Genomic DNA, 8211 nt, shown 5'->3' on the forward strand with positions numbered 1-8211 from the left:
CATTTCCAAGATCTAATTCTAGTTTCTTATTATGTAGTTGAAACACCTCACAATCTTCAGTTTTATGCTTACGCTTAAGGGATGAAATGTTCTTGGTGGATGCAGGACCTAGTACTACAAAAATTTGCATGCAAGATGAGCTTACATGAGTGCCAATAAAGGGAGCCACCAGGCTTGAGAATAAGGTGGTATCAAAGAATTAGTGGCTGGTGAATGACTCATCAAAAAGCGGATTTCTGAGAGGTTCTTTATCGATCTAGTGGCCAATGAATCACTTATCAAAGAGCGAGCAGCCGCCAGGTTTAATGATTTTGTGGACCTTGGATGTAGCGGCTGGTGAACCGCGTCTTCTTCCACAAAGATTCAGACAAAACCGAGCTTGGATAGAACTAAAGAAGATTTGGCGAACGAAGAAAAATGTCAAAGGGTTTAGTATAAAAAAATCAAAGGAGGTTATTCAGTAGCCATCGCGGGTTTCATTACTTTTCTTCCATTCAAAAAAGCTCTTCACAAAAAAAGGATAGCGAATGATCGATTCACCATTGATAGCATTAAGCCTACAAGGAGGGATATTGTGATAATAGTGACCTCCGGGCTACCATGTCAATTGTAAAAAGTAGTTGATTCGTGTCTTGCAGGAGCAATAATAGTGAAATGAGGACGTAAGCCCCCTAGGTCTTCCTCTTCCTTCTAAACTAACTGCTTTCGCTTGACTCTTCCAGGAGAAAAGTATAATAAGTGGTTGAAGGAAAGCGAAAAGGAATGGCTTTTTCATGTACCAGATCCGTGATCTAGACATCAAGCAAAAATGTACATACAATCAAAGAGAGCAGTTATTTGTAGTGACTGGTGTATTGGTTAGAGATGCAAGGAGAGACTCGGTTATGGTGTGGTAAAGATCTTGCTCCAATTCTCGGATTCAGGTAGAAAGTAAGAGCAGTAGCATATTCGTAGGAGAGATTTTTTACTTGAAATTACTAGTCCTGGTAGTTGGAAAAAAGCTCTGAATACAGATTTAAAGCATCAATATAGGTAGTCCAATCAATATATTTCCCTTTTTCCAGTCTCTGATCGGATGATTGCCGCTTGTGTGAATTTCATTGTTGTGGGTCCCGTGTGTGCTCGAATAATATTATTTTAGGATTCTATTTAGTTGAATTTCTTGACTCCGCGGTGCTGGTTATCGAGTTTATGGCGCCGCCGACCATCCAAAAAGTCAAAGATGGCGCCGGCATTTACTTATTATGGTCTCTTCTAATAGTGGTCCCTTGGTATTCAGGTTGTAAAATCCTCATAGGAACGTCGATTGTTATACCTTGTTTTTGTAATGGTCTATCTTATTTAAAAAGCCAAAAGATAAACAAGCTCTTGGAACCGAAGGTATGTCTGAGCATTCTGGGCAGGTCGCAAGAAGCCGCTTTTAGAAGGTTTGGAGCAACCGCAATTTTTCACCATATTACCCGCTTCCAATTTTTCACCATGCCACCGTGGGACCGCTTTCGCGAGCTCTGCCTTCTCCGGTTTGGCCCCCCCCATCCGTGGCAGCCGACTGGCAGCCCTCGGCCGCTTACCGTTTACCTCAACGGTCCAGGACTACGCCGACCGATTCCAAGCCCTGGCAAGCCACGCGCCAGGCATATCCAGGACTTCGACGCCCTCACGATGACATTCTGGCGGCTGGGACGCCAAATTGGCCTTGGCCTCCTCCTCCTCCTCCTCCTCCTCTTAATGTCTTTTTTGAGCTAAATTACCTAATTATGTCTTCTTGGAGCTAAATGGGCTAATTATCTCATTTTAGAGGAAAACAAGCTAAGTTTGGAGGAGAAACTTACCGTAGTGGTCATCAAGGAGGAGAAACACCACGGTTGCTCGCGCCGGCTTCGTTTGGAGACGGTTGCCCTGGAGAAGGGTCGTGCGATGCTGCTCGGGAGTTATTCTGCAGAAAAGATATTTTGCAATGTCTCAGTTAGCATGATGACACTCAATTATTAATACTAGTTTATAATGAAACTCACCGTGCCAATCGAAGAGAAGACGGGCATCGGCGGAGGGACTTGACCGCTCTTCTCGCACAGACCCTGAAGAGTGGGTCGTATTAGTTAGTATTGAAACAGACATTACACACATGATTTGGCTAATGTGAAAAAAAAACATACCACAAAAAGCTCGTACAGGGCCCGTTGACCCGCCTCATTCCGGGCCCTCTCCTCCTCAAGCAATCGTGTCGTGCTCTGGTCCCTCTCATCAAGAGCAGCCTGAAGAGCAGCCTAGCTTGCCAATCTCTCTTTCTCAAGAGCAGCCTGGTTTGCCGCTCTCTCTTTCTGAAGAGCAGCCTGAAAAACCATTCCTCGTTACCATAGTAATGATCTATGGTGACACACATAATCAAATGGATGAAAGTGTTCTTAGTCCGTACAACTAACCTCGATGGCAAGTTCGACTGGCCGTGGACGACGCGTTATCTCAGGACAGTTGCTCGACTGGCGCGCCTTGATCTTTGTAAGAGTGAGTGGACAACGTATTATCCCATCTCCAATGGCTATTGAGCCATGGGGCCTCCCGCCACCAGATATCATCACCAGCTCTGGATCCAAAGGTTCCTGACTAGGGTTAAAGTCATCCCCTTTCGTAGCCTTCCCCGCGTCCCTGTATGCCACGAGCTTCTGGTGGGATATATGTTGGCGAAGTTACTGGGATCATCCAGGTCAGACTCAGAGAATGCCTTCGCCTTCTTGTACGAGGCAGTATGGGCCATGCCATAAACGTCGTACAAGTGTGGAATCTCAGTCTTATTGTGATGCGCCTAAAAGAGAGGAACAAAATATTAGCATAAGAATGAATTGCATGAATCATGAAGCAAATCACATACCCAGTTTCGTCCAAACTGAAGTAAGTTGGCGCTGCCTTGATGGTGTGGCACACCAACCATTTGGCTACGCCGATCCTTCGCATTATCGTGTGCACCAATCATCAACCAACGCCTCCCAACAATCCATCTTATCCGCACACCATCTCGGGGGCACCTGTAAGTTATTAGAAAGAATTTTCAGCGCTACGCCTATGAATGAAATCAAAAAAACTACGTAGAAGGACTTAAGAATAGGTAATTACCTTCATGTATTGCTCCTTCTTCAGAAACTTTCCGCGGCAATCCTTCTTCTCCTTCTTAATACCACGCGTGGCGTAGTAATCTCGAATAGCCTGCGGCCGAGCCTCATGGCGCAAGTTCTGTAGTAACCGCCTACACTCGACCTCAAGAACCCTGGCCGCCGCCTCCTCATATCCATCCTCACACCTATAGAAGGTCTGCAATCAAACGTGAAAACACCGATTAGTACAACAATGAGGTATATGCTTAATTTTAGATTCTGTAAAAGGATAATTTACCCAAAAGCTCCTGATCACCATCTCGGCCCTCGTGTGGCACAAGACACCATCTATAATCTCCTCCGGCGGGGCCTGCGCAGCCTGGTAGTGCTCCCAGGTAAATCCTAGTGTAGGAACCTGACCCTCACCAGGCAACGTGACAAACCCCGGGAAATTTGTCCGGCAAAGCACACCAAGGACGGAGTTCGGCCTGCAGACTCCAAGAGGGTGTACCCATCCCCTGCAGTATGATAAGGTCAGCGCATTAGATATTTGAACAAACTTGAAGGCAAAAGCTAAAAAAAGGGTAAATGTACTTACCTATCTCCTTCAGGTTTTATCACCGGCCTCTGCTCGCGGGTAGCCGGGGCGACCGGGAGACGTGTACTACCACGCTTGTACACGGTAGCCGAGGCCCCGTCCACCTGCACATCACCCTCGCTATCCGTAAGCTCATCCCCGCCATCCCCGCACCATGAGCCACCCGGACCCTCGGTCCAATCCGGCAACTCGGTACGATCCGGCCAAGGCTCCCATCCGGACCTCTCCACGTCGGGTGAAGCCTCCGGAACCGTAGTCTCCTCCGGCTGCTCCTGGGCCGAATGCACCTCGACCCGAGGCTGCTCCTGGACCGGAGTCTAATGGGACGAATGCCCGTGAACACCAGGCTCCTGGACCGGAGTCCCCGTAGCCTCCTCCGCAAACGGGTCGACCATACTAGTCCTATGCTCGGGTGAATGAGCTGGTGGTGGTGACGAGGACGGCTCAACAGTCCTCCTGGATCTTCCGCGGCCACCACCTCTCCCTGTACCGTTCCCCTTCTTCCCTACCCGACCAGCACCTCTACCAGCGGGCAATGCCGCCGACGAAGAGGAACCCCCGGCTGGTGTCGAATGACTGTCTGCCAAGGCTCTACGGAGAGATAGGGGTGGAAGGGAAGTACCACCCCTCGTGCGGGGCGCCTGGGAAGAACCCGTCGAGCGCTCTGGACCCGCGCCCACCATCTTTCAACACCTGCCATGATAAAGATTAAAAGAAATTAGTACAACATAAAAAAATTGAATGATTGACATGAATAATAATATGTACATGAATAATAAATATTAAAATATATAGATATTATCTTCTGTTGCCCGGCTCTCCAAGGAGCCGGAACCCTAGGCTCCGCCGCACCTAACCCTAGCCGCGACGGCGCCATCTCACCGGCACGTCCGCTCCAGCCCTCGCTCCCCTCCTCCCTGCCCTTACAACCTACGCCGGAGGCCCGGTAGGAACCCTAGTCCTACCAATTTGGTATCCAGAGATTCCAGGCTGATCATGTCGCTCCCTCCACCACCGTCGCCGCTCAACACCACCACCGCCCCACTGCCGCAAACCACCACCACCGCCCCGCTGGGACCCAACCCCCGCCGCCGAGCGTCGCCCCCACTACCTACGGGCCGCCGTCGCTGCCGTGGGCCACCCCAGCCTTCCAGCCACTCCACGGAGGGGCGCCGCCACTGCCGCCGCAGCTGCTGCTGCAGCACTACCACGCCGCGGGCACTCCCTGGCCGGTGTGGCCGGCCACCACCGCGCCGCTGGGGGGGCTGCCCCAACAGTCGCTACCGGCCACCACGGCGCAGGCGTCGGGGGTCGGGGTAGGGGGTCGGGGGTCGAGGGTGAGTGTTGTCGAGGGTCGGGGGTCGGGGGTCGAGGTTACCTATAAAACTTTCTAGGTTACCTATAAAACTTTCTAGGTTACCTATAAAACTTTCTAGGTTACCTATAGAACTTTCCAGGTTACCTATACTACTTTATAAAACTTTCCAGGTTCCATAAAAAAGTATTTCATGCCGGGGTGTCGTCGAGATGCCGTGTCGGGGCGTCGTGTCGGGGTTTCGGGGCATCGTGTCGGGTGTCAGGGGTGTCGTCGAGATGTCGTGTCGGGGCGTCGTGTCGGGGTTTCGGGGCATCGTGACGGGTGTCAGGGGTGTCGTCGAGATGTCGTGTCGGTGCGACAACTACTATTGCGAGCTGTTGTAATATCCTCGGTGTTGAAGTCGAATATCACCGGTGCCTAAAGGGGGTGGTCCCAACAGTAATGTTTCTGCACCGACCTGCATGGGGGTGGTTGCAGCAGCATCGTTGTTGCAGCACGTGAGCTCGATGGCATAGTAGCCATGGCAGGTGCGTGACAAGCTCACCGACATTCCCCAACGTTGTGGCTAGTGCAAGCATAGGCGGCGACCGGAGGGCTCTACACGGTAAACTACAAACCTAACAACTAACCTAACACACAGTAGGTAATTAACAACTAACCTAGCTCGAGGGGTAATACCACTAACAACTAACCTAATTACCACTAACAACGAACAAGTAACCTAACTAACCTAATTACCAGTACGTAACCACTAACAACTAACCTAACTAACCTAACTAACAATAGGTAATTAACAACTAACCTAACTAACCTAATTAATGAATTAAACGAAAAAAGGAAAAAAGGACTCACCGAGCTCCGGCGGTGGAGGAGAGGGCGGTGGAGGGGGGGCGCAGGGCGGCGGTGGGGTGTGTAGGTGGGGAGGTGGGGGGGGGAGGCGGCGGTGGTGCGGCGGCGGCGGTGGTGGGGCGGCGGCGGCGCTGGGGGCGCAGGGAGGAGGAGGAGGCCCGCAGGGGGGGTCGCAGGGCGGCGGTGGGGAGGTGGGGGGGAGGCGTCGGCGGTGGGCGGCGGCGGCGCTGGGGGCGCAGGGAGGAGGAGGAGGCCCGCAGGGGGGGGGCGCAGGGCGTGCGTGGGAGAGAGAGAGAGCGTGTGGGAGAGAGAGAGAGAGTGCGTGCGAGAGAGGAGAGAGGTATGCGGGTGGCGACCGTTAACTTTTCGGGGGTCCATCTCCTTTGCCGTCTGCCACTGATCCCCTTTGCCGTCAGCCACGGACGGCAAAGCTACTCAGGCAGACGACAAAGGGGTGGGTGGGGCCGGGTGGGATGGGGAGAGAGGAGGGGTGGGGTGGGACAGCTTTGCCGTCGGCCATCCCTACCTTTGCCGTCTGTCAGCAGACGGCAAAGAGGTGGCTGATGGCAAATATTTATTTTGCCATCAGCCTCCTCTTTACCGTTTGTTTTTTGCCAACACACGGTAAAGAGGTTCTTCGCCGTCCGCTGGCTGACGGCAAAGATTTGGCGGACGGCAAATATAGGAATTCCAGTAGTGATACTCATATCCTAGTTGCTGTTGATTACGTCACTAAGTGGGTAGAAGCTATCCCCACTAGTAGTGCTGATCACAACACCTCTATCAAGATGCTGAAAGAAGTTATCTTCCCTAGATTTTGAGTCCCTAGATATCTAATGACCGACGGTGGTTCACACTTCATTCATGGTGCTTTCCGTAAAATGCTTGCTAAGTACGATGTCAACCATAGAATTGCGTCTCCCTATCACCCTCTGTCCGGTGATCAAGTAGAGCTAAGCAATAGATAGATTAATCTAATTCTGCAAAAGACTGTCAACAGGTCTAGAAAGAATTGGTCTAAGAAGCTCGATGATGCACTGTGGGCTTATATAACTGCCTATAAGAATCCCATGGGCATGTCTCCGTACAAAATGGTGTATGGTAAAGCATGTCATTTACCTCTTGAGCTAGAGCATAAAGCTTATTAGGCAATCAAAGAGCTCAAGTTTGATTTCAAACTTGCTGGTGAGAAGAGGCTATTTGACATTAGCTCGCCTGATGAGTGGAGAACTCAGGCATATGAGAATGCCAAGCTGTTCAAAGAGAAGGTTAAGAGGTGGCATGATAAGAGGATACAAAGGCGTGAGTTCAATGTAGGTGATTATGTCTTGCTATATAACTCTCGTTTAAGAGTATTTGCACGCAAGCTTCTCTCTAAATGGGAAGGTCCCTATGTTGTTGAGGAAGTATATCGTTCTGGTGCTATCAAGATCAACAACACGGAAGGTAATTATCTGAGAGTGGTAAATGGGCAGAGAATCAAGCATTATATCTCAAGTACTCCCATAAATGTTGAAAGCAATATCATCAATACCATAACTCCGGAAGAATACCTAAGGGATATTTATCACCCTATTTCAGACTCCGAAAACGAAGAGGTATGTGATTCGGTAAGAAAACAGAGTCCAAAACTTTTCCAGTAGGAAATTTTCTCCGTTTTGGAATATCTGAAAAACTACAATATTTGGAAGTAGTCCGAAAAACGCACAAGGAGGCGACATGCCTGCACGGCACGGGCCCACCCCCTGGCCACGCCGTGAGGGCTTGTGGCCACCTCGTGCGTCTCCCGGACTCCGTTTTCGTGCAGGGTACTCCTTCTGGTCCGGAAAAAATCATTATATATACTCTCGTTTGGTCTAACCCCTGCATCACGCACATTTCCTCTGTCTTTCATTTCGAGCCTGTTTTCTGCCGCAGATCTAGGTCTAGATGTATTCTCAGGATTTAGAGAGGGAGAGCTATGCGGCTGATTACCTTGCTAACCTCAAGGTCTATGGGGACTTGGATCCTTATGGCTGGACAACTGACGACGAAGAAGACTACGATCCGAAGGGGAAGGAACAAACAAGTTCCGATGAAGAGGAGGCTCCTCTACCTCAACCTAGACACACTCATGTGGAGTTCAACAAGTTGAGCCACCCTGACTCGAGGAAGAAGCCTAAGACCTTGTTTATCCCTTCTCATTTCTTGCAGGAGAGTAAGAAGGAATTATGCCAAAGGGTGTTGAAGCTTGAAGAGGAAAATGATGATCTGAGGGAGCAGGATTTTATGCTCAAGTGGAAATTAAACAAACTGAAGACCTCTTCAACAACTCCTCCACCATCACCACCAAAGGAAGACAACTGAGCATTGGTATG

Source organism: Hordeum vulgare, chromosome 4H (genome assembly GCF_904849725.1).
Source record: "Hordeum vulgare subsp. vulgare chromosome 4H, MorexV3_pseudomolecules_assembly, whole genome shotgun sequence".
Classification (NCBI taxonomy): Eukaryota; Viridiplantae; Streptophyta; class Magnoliopsida; order Poales; family Poaceae; genus Hordeum; species Hordeum vulgare.